Below are 14,662 nucleotides of genomic sequence, written 5' to 3' on the forward strand. Positions count from 1 at the left end.
AGAGAGAGAAAGAAAGAGAGAGAGGGAAAGAGAGAGAGGGGGAAAGAGAGAGAGAGGGAAAGAGAGAGAAAGAAAGAGAGAGAGGGAAAGAGAGAGAGAAAGAAAGAGAGAGAGGGAAAGAGAGAGAGAGGGAAAGAGAGAGAGAGAAAGAAAGAGAGAGAGAGAGAGAGAGAGAAAGAGAGAGAGAGAGAGAGAGAGAGAGAGAGAGAGAGAGAGAGAGAGAAAGAGAGAGAAAGAAAGAGAGAGAGGGAAAGAGAGAGAGTAAGATAAAAAGAAAGAGTAAGAGAGTAAGAGAGAAAGAGAGAGAAAGAGAGGAAGAGAGAAAGAGAAAAAGTGAAAAAGAGAGAAAAGAGAAAGAGAAAAAGAGAGAAAAAGAGAGAACGAGAAAAAGAGTGCAAGAGAGAAAAAGAGAAAAAGAGAGAAGAGAGAGAGACAAAGAGAGAAAGAGAGACAAAGAGAGAAAGAGAAAAAGAGAAAGAGAGAAAGAGAGAAAGATAAAAAGAGAAATATAAAAAGAGAAAAAGAGAGAAAAGAGAAAGAGAGAAAGAGAGAAAGAGAGAAAAAGAGAGAAGAGAGAAAGAGAGAAAAAGAGAGAAGAGAGAGAGAGAAAGAGAGAAAGAGAGGGAGAAAGAGAGAAGAGAGAGAGAGAAAGAGAGAAAGAGAGAGGGAGAAAGAGAAAAAGAGAGAAAAAGAGAGAAGAGAAAAAGAGAGAAAGAGAGAAAAAGAGAGAAGAGAGAGAGAGAGAGAGAGAGAGAGAGAGAGAGAGAGAAAGAGAGAAGAGAGAGAGAGAAAGAGAGAAAGAGAGAGGGAGAAAGAGAAAAAGAGAGAAAAAGAGAGAAGAGAAAAAGAGAGAAAGAGAGAAAAAGAGAGAAGAGAGAGAGAGAAAGAGAGAAGAGAGAGAGAGAAAGAGAGAAAGAGAGAGGGAGAAAGAGAAAAAGAGAGAAAAAGAGAGAAGAGAAAAAGAGAGAAAGAGAGAAAAAGAGAGAAGAGAGAGAGAGAGAAAGAGAGAAAGAGAGAGGGAGAAAGAGAGAAAGAGAGAAAGAGAGAAAGAGTCTCTCCCTTCTATATTAAGTTAAAAGGTTAAACAAACCCAAAGCATCGCAACAAAGTCTGAACACATGGACCCTAGCTCGATCACCATCTAGTAAGCGGTCAAAAAGACACGGTGTACAATAAGCATGAGCATGAGTTCATAAGTGTTTAGTTTGATGATCTCTCCAGTTATGAATAAAAAAGTTCATTTGGAAAAATTGTTTTTACATAATTTGTAATCTATCTATAATTCCACTAATCTCTGTGTGTATGTGTGTGTGTATGTGTGTGTGTATACGACAACGATTTCTCGACAACTACCGGTCCGATATACTTGAAACTTGCCAGGTATATTGCTGGGGACCCGAGGATGTGCCTTTTCAAGGTTTGAAATTAATCGGACAAGTACTTACCGAGCTATGGCGATTTAGCCGTTCGCCGTTCGCTTTGGCGTTGCGAATGGACCAAACCATTTCATGTAAATAGAGGGGGGGGGGGGGGGGTTCTGTGGTCGTTGCGAATGGACCAAACCATTTCATGTAAATAGAGGGGGGGGATTGTCACTGTACTCGCAAGCCGTTCGCCGTTCGCTTTGGCGTTGCGAATGGACCAAACCATTTCATGTAAATAGAGGGGGGGGGATATAATTTTAGATAGATATATAGTACGGGCATATATATAGTACGGGCATGCCCTAGTTCATCTAAATGTGGCATTATTGGTGGGGGTGAATACTTTTGCAGGCAACTGCATGGGGAGGACATGATGGACACAGAAGTAAAATCTCAGGGAGGAAAAACTGGAAATTTGGAAGGATGAGGGTTTGGGGGTGAGGGTTAACGAGGATAGAAAAGATCATGGTTTTGGATTGGGGATGAAATGAGATGGTGGTGAACAGCTGTGATGAAGAAATGCTGGGAAGAATGAGATTGAAGAGAGGGTGGGAGTTTGTTCCACAGGAAGGAAAAAAAGAGGAACGAATGATTGAAGGTGAGCAAGGAGTCTTTATTTTGGCAGTTTCACCATAAAAGGGTTGCTCGCAGGTCTTGTGCGTCCTGCAGGAATATTTGGGGGACTAGAGCACAGACAGAGCAGGGGGTGCAAGGCCGGAGATGTCGGTAGAAGATAGAAAGACCGCCAACCTGCCTGCGGTGAGAGAGTGAAAGGCCCTCAGAATCAGTTTCATCATAGGAGATACCAATGATCCTAAAAGCTTTGGTTTCTACAGCGTGAAGCCGAGCTAAGTGAGAGGCAGGAGCACCAGCCCGGAGGGGAGAGCAGTACTCCATCAAGCTGCGGATGAAAGCTTTGTAAGTGGTGAGGAGCTCAGATGCCCAGTCGGCGACTGGCTTTGGAGGCCAGCTTGAAAATGTGGTTTTCCCAGGAAAGACCATTGCAGATAGTGAAACCCAAAAGCTTGAGTGACAGAACTTCTTCGAGAGGATTGTTGAGAAAGTAGATGGGAGGGTTCTCTAGACAAGCTTTTCGCAGAGACATAGTGAGAGTGTGAGATTTGTTAGGATTGAAATATCCTATTTTGAACAGACGAGCAACAATATCACACTGCACCAGTGGCGCGCGGTGATTATTATGGCATCAGATAGTGTATGGGATTGCCTATGGAAATCAAACCTGAGGTTCCACACAGTGAAAGCGTAGGTGTATGTCAAAATGTGGCACGTAAGTCCACATGATATCCAATGGTGGGGGTACACAAAGCGCACAAAGCAAGTGCAGCTTCCGAGAAGCAATTCTGAGGCAATTAAGGGGATAGGGAACTACTTCAACATGACCTCATGCCACAGGGTCAGATAATCCTTTATCTATGTCCTATATATAGCGACTACCCGTGGAGATCTCTTTACTATAATGTTCTGCCAAACTCGGACCTTGGATCACACACAAAGATCACTCTCCCATGGTAGTGTTGCCACACAGGCTCCCTAAGGGTTTGTTATGTCGCAGTGAGCTGGAAGGAAAGGAAGACAAATGCAGAGGGGCTGCAAGTAGTTGGTGAAACACACAACATAGTCGTCACACAGAAGACAGAATATCTGGTTTGGACACATAATGCATGAGAGGCGAAGGTCTATTGAAAGATGGAATCAGAGGGAAGCTATTCCATGTAGAAAGGCGAATGCTTGGAGAAGGAAAAACCTACAAATGGAGGATTAAAGAGATGAGTATGAGAGGGCCAAGAGAGATGGAAAAGGAGGATGCAAAGGACCTGCCCACCAAGAAGGATAAGAAGAGCACCATTGGTTGAAAGATCCTAATTTTTAAGCAGTGAAGCCACTTCAATATTTTGCTATGTTCTTCCTTCTATCCGTCCGTCATGAAAAATGAAGAAGAAGAACCTTTGTAACCCATCGTGTTTAATTCTAAAGGGTTCTAAAAGGTAATTCTGGAGGGTTCTAAAGGTTAATTCTAAAGGGTGCTCTAAAGTGTCATTTGAGAAGGTTTAAAGGGTAATTGTAAAGGGTTCCAAAGCGTATTTTTGGATGGTTATATTGGGTAATTGTAAAGGGTTCCAAAAGGTACTTCGAGATGGTTATATAGGGTAATTGTAAAGTGTTCTGAAAGGTAATTCTAAAGTATACGTCTAATGGGTTCTAAAGGGCAATTCAAAAGGGCTCTAAAGTATAATTCAAATGGGTTATAAAGGGTAACACTGAAGGGTTCTAAAGGGTAAATCTAAAAAGGGTAATTCTGAAGGGTTCTAAAGGGTAAATTCAAAGGGTAATTCTGAAGGTTAATTCTAAAGGATTCTAAAGGGTAATTCTAAAGGGTAATTCTAAAGGGTTCTAAACGGTAATTCTAAAGGGTTCTAATGGGTATTTCTAAAGGGTTCTAAAGGGTAAATATAAAGGGTTTTGTTCGTTTAAGTTTTGACTATTGCATATGAAAAATTCCAAACTAAACCGCTTCCTTCGGACATGGGTGCGATTTTTTGGGATACATGATCGAGGCTTGTGGAAGAGTTAGAGCAGAATGGAAGGGAACAAACGCCAACAGCAGAGTAGAAGTGAGAGTGAGATTAAGGAGGGGAGGGACGAGGGGGATTGGAAGGACACAAGGGGTTGAACAAGCTGAACACAAGCTGGATGTAACAGCAAAAAGGGAATGGGGGAAAACGTGGATCAAACAGAAAAGTAACAATCAAACAAACAACTTAGAAACAAAAATAAATGAGGGAAAAAGAGGAGGAAAATCACAATAACCTGGAAAAAGGGAGTGCTTTGGAATGGGGTCATTTGGGGTAAAAGAGATCACGAGTATCGATGGGGGATGACCAGAGGTACCGAGTGGTGAACAGCTGTTTTGAAGCCATGCATGGAGCCTTAGAGGAAAGGCCCTAAAGGCCAATCGTCGTGGTTAACTCTTCACCATGCAGAGTCGCGTCCCACATTCGAGGTCTATGGTGCACTAGCTCACTTGCAATGCTTCGCACGATTTGAATTAATGATACCCGGACGTGGCGGCTGCACAGCATTATCTTATATATCTATATCGCCGAATGCGGTGACCATGCTGTTCAGCACACTGTGGGAAGTTTATCTCTCAAATTACATGTTGTAAAACGTGTCATAAGACATCGGTGGGGTCATACAAGTCAATGACTCATGCAAAAGACTCGTTGAGATAGATATAGACCTGATTATGGAGGACGGAGAGAAACGCACAATTTTGGGTCTCGTTTCCGATCTCAATTGAGACGGTGGTGTATAAATAAATATATGGATCTACAGTTATATCGACAATCACGTAAGCAATTCACAATTCCCACTCATGTATGAGAGTCATTCATCCATGATCATATACTAGTTGTATGTGAGCTGAAGGAAGCATGATGCAGAGATTTGTAAAGGGCCAACTGAGGTGCACTGGTTGGCACTTGGGGGGTGTTCAGTGCGCTGACGGGCACTTGGGGTGTGTTCAGTGCGCTGGTGGGCACTTGGGGTGTGTTCAGTGCACTGGTGGGCACTTGGGGTGTGTTCAGTGCGCTGGTGGGCACTTGGGGTGTGTTCAGTGCGCTGGCGGGCACTTGGGGTTTGTTCAGTGCGCTGGTGGGCACTTGGGGTGTATTCAGTGCATTGGTGGGCACTTGGAGTGTGTTCAGTGCGCTGGTGGGCACTTGGGGGGTGTTCAGTGCGCTGGCGGGTACTTGTGGCGTGTTCATTGCACTGGCGGGCACGTGGGGAATGTTCAGTGCGCTGGCGGGCACTTGGGGGGTGTTCAGTGCGCTGGCGGGTACTTGGGGCATGTTCAATGCGCTGGCGGGCACTTGGGGTGTGTTCAGTGCGCTGGCGGGTACTTGGCGGGTGTTCAGTGCACTGGCGGGCACGTGGGGAATGTTCAGTGCGTTGGCGAGCACTTGGGGGGGGGGGGTGTTCAGTGCTCTGGCGGGCACTTGGGGTGTGTTCAGTGCGGTGGTGGGCACTTGGGGGAGTTCAGTGCGCTGGCGGGCACTTGGGGGGTGTTCAGTGCGCTGGCGGGTACTTGGGGGCATGTTCAGTGCGCTGGCGGGCACTTGGGGTGTGTTCAGTGCGCTGGCGGGTACTTGGCGGGTGTTCAGAGCGCTGGCGGGCACTTGGGGTGTGTTCAGTGCGCTGGCGGGCACTTGGGGGAGTTCAGTGCGCTGGCGGGCACTTGGGGGGTGTTCAGTGCGCTGACGGGCCATTGGGGGGTGTTCAGTTATCAAGCAGCTAGCCAAGCTGGCCGTTCTTAATCAAGGTTTCGAATGGAATGCTTGAGTGCTTAAAGCCACTTGGCGAGTGCTCTACAATGATAAGACATCAGTGATCTTGGTAACTGAACACACCCTTTATCTGGTGTGGATGGAGGCAGAGAGAATGGAAAAGGAAGCAGACTGGTTGAGGCAGCAAGGTAGGAAGAAAAGAGGAAAACCTTGGCTGAGCTGGGAAGAGTAATAACATGGGTGTGGCGGCATAGAGGGCAGTGGAGGAGTGTTGTCAAAAAAGGTAGGACAGCAGGCAGCAGCAGCTTGTTGGCCTCACCCAATATTGAGGTAATTCAGGAAGAAGAAGAAGAAGAAGAAGAAGAAGCGGCTGAATAACAAATGGCAGTCGATGGATTTCAAAAAGGGTCTCTAACATCCTCATCCCATCCCCGCTGTTCACTCCTTGATTTTCGCCTGTTTTGGTGTTTCCCCATCGTATATAAGAACATTTACACCTGCGATCCACGCTGAAACGAGTCTGCGCCTGTGGATCTAATTAGCATGATGGTGACGGTGATGTGTGAGAAATGAACAAACACCTGCAAAAGAGGTTCCTAATGGCGGATCCCGCAGCGTGATCGTGGGTTAGACCGAGTCTGTCTGACTAGCCCCTTATTTATGTTCATATTAGTGTTTATCAGCCTCGAATCTTAATAAGACATCAATTTTAATTGCACACTAATTGCCGTTTAACTGCCGTGTGCCGATGCGCAAAGTGTGGCACGTTCAGGGTCCCCACGGGTCCAGGTCCCCGCAAGTCCGGCTTAGCTAGAGGACTTAACTGATCGTGTCCGAAACTCGATGGTGTTCCCATTACATAATAGGGTGGTCCATCATAATTTGTGGGTGGGATGCGGTGGCCGTTACGTGTAAAAGAAAAGGGAAGACCTTTGTAATAGAGCCGGCCGGTTAATGCTTCGAGAAGTTTTTGGCTCTTCTGAATTCCCAAGATGCTGAATGTCAATTAGGGTAAGAGAACATGTCAATCAGGATGTTTTATAAACACCCCTGCACCAATAAACCGTCAAGCAAGATGAGGGTAGGTTGTTTGTGTAAGCTTTTTGTACTTTCTGTTGACCGTTAGGGTTAGGGTTCGGGACTTCCCATTGTACTTGAAACCCAAAACCTCGGGGAAGATATCGGAAGAGTGATTCACACTCACTGTCTATTGACCAGCACAGCAGAGCACTCTGGAGTCAAAAAAACCTTGGGGTTTAAACCCGGGAACCCCCTCACAAAGCACCGGTGTCTTGGGGTCCATCAGTGTCCACTGGTCCACATGACCTGGTGTGCATCGTGTTTCCACCTAAAGACAGGGTAAAGGGGTTTGCAGTGGGACGCAGTGGTGGAGGAGGAGTTTGTGGTGGGTGAAGAAGGAGGAGGGCGATGTAAATTTACATGTGAGCGTGGAAGCAGCGGTAAGCTGTAAGGCAAATTGTTTTTTTTATCTTTGAGCAGATTTGCCAGCAACGCACGAACTGGGAGAAACAGCCTCGACCTTGAACCGTAATCTGACGATTGAGGCCCCGCGACTCCCCACCCCATCCCAAATGATCGTGCAGTCGGTCTTGTATCCAGGTGGCATCAAATGATTAATTGTGGACATTGGGTCTGGCCCTGTGTGTCAAACTTTCACTTTAAAAGCGAAGTTTCTTTCAAACTTACTGTTAATGGGAGAAACAGCAATTAATATACCAAGGATGGTCCTGATTGAGGTAAGGTGTTCCAAATCTACCTAAATGTCAACAATTCAAAGAAATCCATAATTTAACTTGGAGATCTCTAATGTCCAATTTACAGATGCGACAGCCACCTTAATGCTTCCCAGAGGATGGGGTGATGGGGACAATACACTCCCTTCCCTTTACCCCTTTATCCTACCCTAACATCCCTCCTTCATGGCGACACCACCCACTCCCGTTCTCCCAGCCTTGCATCAAAACATTGACTAGATAGAGCAATAATAGAGTTTGTCAAGGCCAGAGCAGGTCTGAGTTGGCGAACGATTCGAACAATAGACTTTATCAACTGGAGGTTACCTTTGTGAACTATAAAAGCTAACATTGCTGATGACGTTTCAACGTTTGCTAAAACGACTTCTCATGCAATGTAGAGTCAAACAGTATCCTGGCCTACAAACAATTCTGTCATTTTGAAGCTTTGTTTATTTTTGGTCATTCGAATGATACCAATAGTGAAGAAAGGGCAAATAAGCTTATAACTCAGCTGTGGTCTCGGTGGGTTGCTACCCCAGCATCACATTTCTCTCTCACGGATCTTGTGGAATCTAAAGCTTTCAACATTATTGGAATGTACAACAATGAGGCTGAAGCACAAGTCCTATTGATCTCACATCTCAAACAATTATAATTATAGGTAGGTTTTCTATTAACCACCTCTCCTCTGGTTTGGCTCTCTCGGCCATTCGACCATCTCCAGCCCCACCAGGATGCCCACGTCCTTCTCATAAGGTGGCTAACCACCCCAAAATCATGGCTTACCACCAACCTCAACTCTTTTGGTCCTCTTTTCTGCCGGCTTCCCCTTAATATAAGACCTATGTGGTGTACCATCTTCTCACGTCACCCCACCCCTACCTGCGATTGTTTCTACCCCCAATGTCTCTACCCATAAATTCTTCTTTACACGTTACTGTTTCCATGCCATCAATCCCTTTTCCCGTGCATCTCTCCCTTGCTTGTTGTGCTCAACTACTGCCCAAATCACAGTCAGTAAGTCACCATTTTTACCTCCACCACCAAAGGTGGATGGAGGCTACGTTTTCAAACCTGTCTGTCTGATTGTCTGTTTGATTGTCTGTTTGTTTGTGATCAAGATATCTCAAAAGGTTGTGGACGGATTCGGACCAAACTTGGTAGACAGGTTGGGTGTGTGACAAGACCGACTCGATTCGATTTTGGTGATGATCTGAATATGGATTCGGGTCGGCGATTTATTAAAATTTTAAAGTGATTCTTCACCATTGAGAGATCGGACGAGAAGCGATAAATAACATGATATTTGAAAAGGTTGTGGACGAGTTTTGACTAAACTTGGGAGACGAGTTGTTAGATGAGAAGAACAAGCTCATTAGATTTTGGTTCAGGTCCGAATCCAGATCTGACCTATCAGTTTGCATACAAATTTATCTATCTATCCCTTTGTCAAACTCCAGGTGATCAAACCCATCGTTTGGACTGTCTACTGACGCAGACTGACAGAAGCCTTGGCGAAGTCTGGCATTCCATATTCGAAGGTACGTTTGGTCTTTGGACTGAAGTGCACGTGTTTTGCTTCTTAATTGTGTTCCCCCTTAAAACAGCTTCTTAATGATGCTTGGAGTGATAAATCCTGGAGGGACACCTTGAATGAGGTTCATTTTGACCTTGGAGCCAGGGTGCATGTGCACTACTTTGACAAACTTTTCAGGGCATTGCATGACCTTGTACTTTGCAGGTCTTCGGGCTAAAGTGCATGCGTTCAGCTTTGGCACCGCTTTGATTTGATTCAAGATTTCTTTCTCAATTGGGAAACATGTCCAAGACCTAAACCTTTGAAAATTGTCCCTTATGGATTCTTACTTTTTTTTTTAGAATTCTCTTCCTGTGTTGTTGTACTACCATTGTACCACATCCTATTCTTCTAAATCCCATGCCAGATCAAATATTGCAATCAATATTGTACCACATTCCATTCTCTAAACCTCATGTCAGATCCAATAATGTTATCAAGGTTGCACCACTTCCCATTCCTATAAACCCCATGCCATATCCTATATTGCAAGTGTGCCACTTCCTATTCCTATAAACCTCATGGCATATCCTATATTGCTATCACCAGTGTGCCACTTCCCATTCCTATAAAACTCATGCTAGATCCTACATTGCTATCACCAGTGTGCCACTTCCCATTCCTATAAACCTCATGCTAGATCCTATATTGCTATCACCAGTGTGCCACGTCCCATTCCTATAAACCTCATGCTAGATCCTATATTGCTATTACCAGTGTGCCACTTCCCATTCCTATAAACCTCATGCTAGATCCTATATTGCTACTACCAGTGTGCCACTTCCCATTCCTATAAACCTCATGCTAGATCCTATATTGGTATCACCAGTGTGCCACTTCCCATTCCTATAAACCTCAGGCTAGATCCTATATTGGTATCACCAGTGTGCCACTTCCCATTCCTATAAACCTCATGCTCGACCCTATATTGGTATCACCAGTGTGCCACTTCCCATTCCTATAAACCTCATGCCATATCCTATATTGCTATCACCAGTGTGCCACTTCCCATTCCTATAAACCTCATGCTCGATCCCATATTGCAATCACCAGTGTGCCACTTCCCATTCCTATAAACCTCATGCTCGATCCCATATTGCAATCACCAGTGTGCCACTTCCCATTCCTATAAACCTCCTGCCATATCCTATATTGGTATCACCAGTGTGTCACTTCCCATTCCTATAAACCTCATGCTAGATCCCATATTGCTATCACCAGTGTGCCACTTCCCATTCATATAAACCTCATGCCATATCCTATATTGGTATGACCAGTGTGCCACTTCCCATTCCTATAAACCTCATGCCATATCCTATATTGGTATCACCAGTGTGCCACTTCCTAGTCCTATAAACCTCATGCCAGATCCTACATTGTTACGGTCGCGTTTTAGATGTTACTTTGGGCCGAGCGGATGGTCCACCGCGACCGTTACAGGATCCCCAATTGGCCCGACTCCCCCAACGTTGACCAGATCGCACCACAGATATTCAATCGGGAAACCTCTAAAGCGACCGAAAGAGAAGGAAGAGAGAAGAAGACAGAGTACGGAGGAATAACAGGATTTATTATGTATTTTCACAAGCCAGAGCAACGAGAGCAATCGGTTATATTCAGCGAATGGAAGGAGCAGATACACAGTGCATCGTTAGCTTATACTAGTCTATTTACTTAACCCCAGGACAACGATTAGGACAGACGACGTTCACACTTACACGGGGGATATTGCAGGCAGGTATGGCTTGAGGATGGATGGTTGTTTTTGGGAGGCAATGGAGGGTACAGCGTCGATTGCTGCCTGGCGCGTCCTTTTCGTGGCCTGCGGCCCCTTAGCTGCCCCCTTAGCTGCAGCGCAGCTGGTCGCACGATGGCTCGCACACACCTGCTCGTTCAGGCGTCTTCCTTCTCCCCAGCAACAACGAGGGACAGCAAGCAAGAGGACGGGGTCAAAGCAAGAGCTTGGAGGACGCAAGAGCAAGAGGAGCAAGAGCAAGAGGAGCAAGAGGAACCAGTGTGCCACTTCCCATTCCTATAAACCTCATGCTAGATCCCATATTGCAATCACCAGTGTGCCACTTCCCATTCCTATAAACCTCATGCCATATCCTATATTGCTATTACCAGTGTGCCACTTCCCATTCCTATAAACCTCATGCCATATCCTATATTGCTATCACCAGTGTGCCACTTCCCATTCCTATAAACCTCATGCCATATCCGATATTGCTATTACCAGTGTGCCACTTCCCATTCCTATAAACCTCATGCCATATCCTATATTGGCATCACCAGTGTGCCACTTCCCATTCCTATAAACCTCATGCTAGATCCCATATTGATATCACCAGTGTGCCACTTCCCATTCCTATAACCCTCATGCTAGATCCTATATTGCTATCACCAGTGTGCCACTTCTCATTCCTATAAACCTCATGCTAGATCCTATATTGCTATCACCAGTGTGCCACTTCCCATTCCTATAAACCTCATGCCATATCCTATATTGGTATCACCAGTGTGCCACTTCCCATTCCTATAAACCTCATGGTAGATTCCACATTGCTATCACCAGTGTGCCACTTCCCATTCCTATAAACCTCATGCCATATCCTATATTGCTATCACCAGTGTGCCACTTCCCATTCCTATAAACCTCATGCCATATCCGATATTGCTATTACCAGTGTGCCACTTCCCATTCCTATAAACCTCATGCCATATCCTATATTGGCATCACCAGTGTGCCACTTCCCATTCCTATAAACCTCATGCTAGATCCCATATTGATATCACCAGTGTGCCACTTCCCATTCCTATAACCCTCATGCTAGATCCTATATTGCTATCACCAGTGTGCCACTTCCCATTCCTATAAACCTCATGCCATATCCTATATTGGTATCACCAGTGTGCCACTTCCCATTCCTATAAACCTCATGCCATATCCTATATTGGTATCACCAGTGTGCCACTTCCCATTCCTATAAACCTCATGGTAGATTCCACATTGCTATCACCAGTGTGCCACTTCCCATTCCTGTAAACCTCATGCTAGATCCTATATTGCTATCACCAGTGTCCCACCTCCCATTCCTATAAACCTCATGCGAGATCCCATATTGCTATCACCAGTGTCCCACTTCCCAATTCCTATAAACCTCATGCTAGATCCCATATTGCTATCACCAGTTTGCCACTTCCCATTCCTATAAACCTCATGCGAGATCCCATATTGCTATCACCAGTGTGCCACTTCCCATTCCTATAAACCTCATGCTAGATCCCATATTGCTATCACCAGTGTGCCACTTCCCATTCCTATAAACCTCATGCTAGATCCTATATTGCTATTACCAGTGTGCCACTTCCCATTCCTATAAACCTCATGCTAGATCCTATATTGGTATCACCCGTGTGCCACTTCCCATTCCTATAAACCTCATGCTAGATCCTATATTGCTATCACCATTGTACCACTTCCCATTCCTAGAAACTTCATGCTAGATCCTATATTGCTATCACCATTGTACCACTTCCCATTCCTAGAAACTTCATGCTAGATCCTATATTGCTTTCACCAGTGTGCCACTTCCCATTCCTATAAACCTCGTGCTAGATCCCATATTGCTATCACCAGTGTGCCACTTCCCATTCCTATAAACCTCATGCTAGATCCCATATTGCTATCACCAGTGTGCCACTTCCCATTCCTATAAACCTCATGCCATATCCTATATTGCTATCACCAGTGTGCCACTTCCCATTCCTATAAACCTCATGCTAGATCCCATATTGCTATCACCAGTGTGCCACTTCCCATTCCTATAAACCTCATGCTAGATCCTATATTGCTATCACCAGTGTGCCACTTCCCATTCCTATAAACCTCATGCCATATCCTATATTGCTATCACCAATGTGCCACTTCCCATTCCTATAAACCTCATGCTAGATCCCATATTGCTATCACCAGTGTGCCACTTCCAATTCCTATAAACCTCATGCTAGATCCCATATTGCTATCACCAGTGTGCCACTTCCCATTCCTATAAACCTCATGCCATATCCTATATTGCTATCACCAGTGTGCCACTTCCCATTCCTATAAACCTCATGCCATATCCTATATTGCTATCACCAGTGTGCCACTTCCCATTCCTATAAACCTCATGCCATATCCTATATTGCTATCACCAGTGTGCCACTTCCCATTCCTATAAACCTCATGCCATATCCTATATTGCTATCACCAGTGTGCCACTTCCCATTCCTATAAACCTCATGCTAGATCCCATATTGCTATCACCAGTGTGCCACTTCCCATTCCTATAAACCTTATGCCATATCCTATATTGCTATCACCAGTGTGCCACTTCCCATTCCAATAAAGCTCATGCTAGATCCCATATTGCTATCACCAGTGTGCCACTTCCCATTCCTATAAACCTCATGCTAGATCCCATATTGCTATCACCAGTGTGCCACTTCCCATTCCTATAAACCTCATGCTAGATCCCATATTGCTATCACCAGTGTGCCACTTCCCATTCCTATAAACCTCATGCTAGATCCCATATTGCTATCACCAGTGTGCCACTTCCCATTCCTATAAACCTCATGCCATATCCTATATTGCTATCACCAGTGTGCCACTTCCCATTCCAATAAACCTCATGCTAGATCCTATATTGGTATCACCCGTGTGCCACTTCCCATTCCTATAAACCTCAGGCTAGATCCCATATTGCTATCACCAGTGTGCCACTTCCCATTCCTATAAACCTCATGCCATATCCTATATTGCTATCACCAGTGTGCCACTTCCCATTCCAATAAAGCTCATGCTAGATCCCATATTGCTATCACCAGTGTGCCACTTCCCATTCCTATAAACCTCATGCTAGATCCCATATTGCTATCACCAGTGTGCCACTTCCCATTCCTATAAACCTCATGCTAGATCCCATATTGCTATCACCAGTGTGCCACTTCCCATTCCTATAAACCTCATGCTAGATCCCATATTGCTATCACCAGTGTGCCACTTCCCATTCCTATAAACCTCATGCCATATCCTATATTGCTATCACCAGTGTGCCACTTCCCATTCCAATAAACCTCATGCTAGATCCTATATTGGTATCACCCGTGTGCCACTTCCCATTCCTATAAACCTCATGCTAGATCCCATATTGCCATCACCAGTGTGCCACTTCCCATTCCTATAAACCTCATGCCATATCCTATATTGCTATCACCAGTGTGCCACTTCCCATTCCAATAAACCTCATGCTAGATCCTATATTGGTATCACCCGTGTGCCACTTCCCATTCCTATAAACCTCATGCTAGATCCCATATTGCTATCACCAGTGTGCCACTTCCCATTCCAATAAAGCTCATGCTAGATCCCATATTGCTATCACCAGTGTGCCACTTCCCATTCCTATAAACCTTATGCCATATCCTATATTGCTATCACCAGTGTGCCACTTCCCATTCCAATAAAGCTCATGCTAGATCCTATATTGGTATCACCCGTGTGCCACTTCCCATTCCTATAAACCTCATGCTAGATCCCATATTGCTATCACC

At 45.0% G+C, this 14,662-nt stretch overlaps 1 long non-coding RNA gene across 1 annotated transcript in view; it reads left to right on the forward strand.

Moving 5' to 3' along the window:
• The window catches only part of LOC137424032 (uncharacterized), an 87,234-nt gene that overhangs the window by 1,568 nt on the left and 71,004 nt on the right, over positions 1 to 14,662 (forward strand). The window contains exon 2 of the long non-coding RNA XR_010983884.2: positions 8,949 to 9,029. This is a non-coding gene — a long non-coding RNA (uncharacterized LOC137424032). The remainder of the gene's footprint in view (positions 1 to 8,948; positions 9,030 to 14,662) is intronic.

Source organism: Myxine glutinosa, chromosome 3 (assembly GCF_964187855.1).
Source record: "Myxine glutinosa chromosome 3, kmMyxGlut1.1, whole genome shotgun sequence".
NCBI classification, from domain to species: Eukaryota; Metazoa; Chordata; class Myxini; order Myxiniformes; family Myxinidae; genus Myxine; species Myxine glutinosa.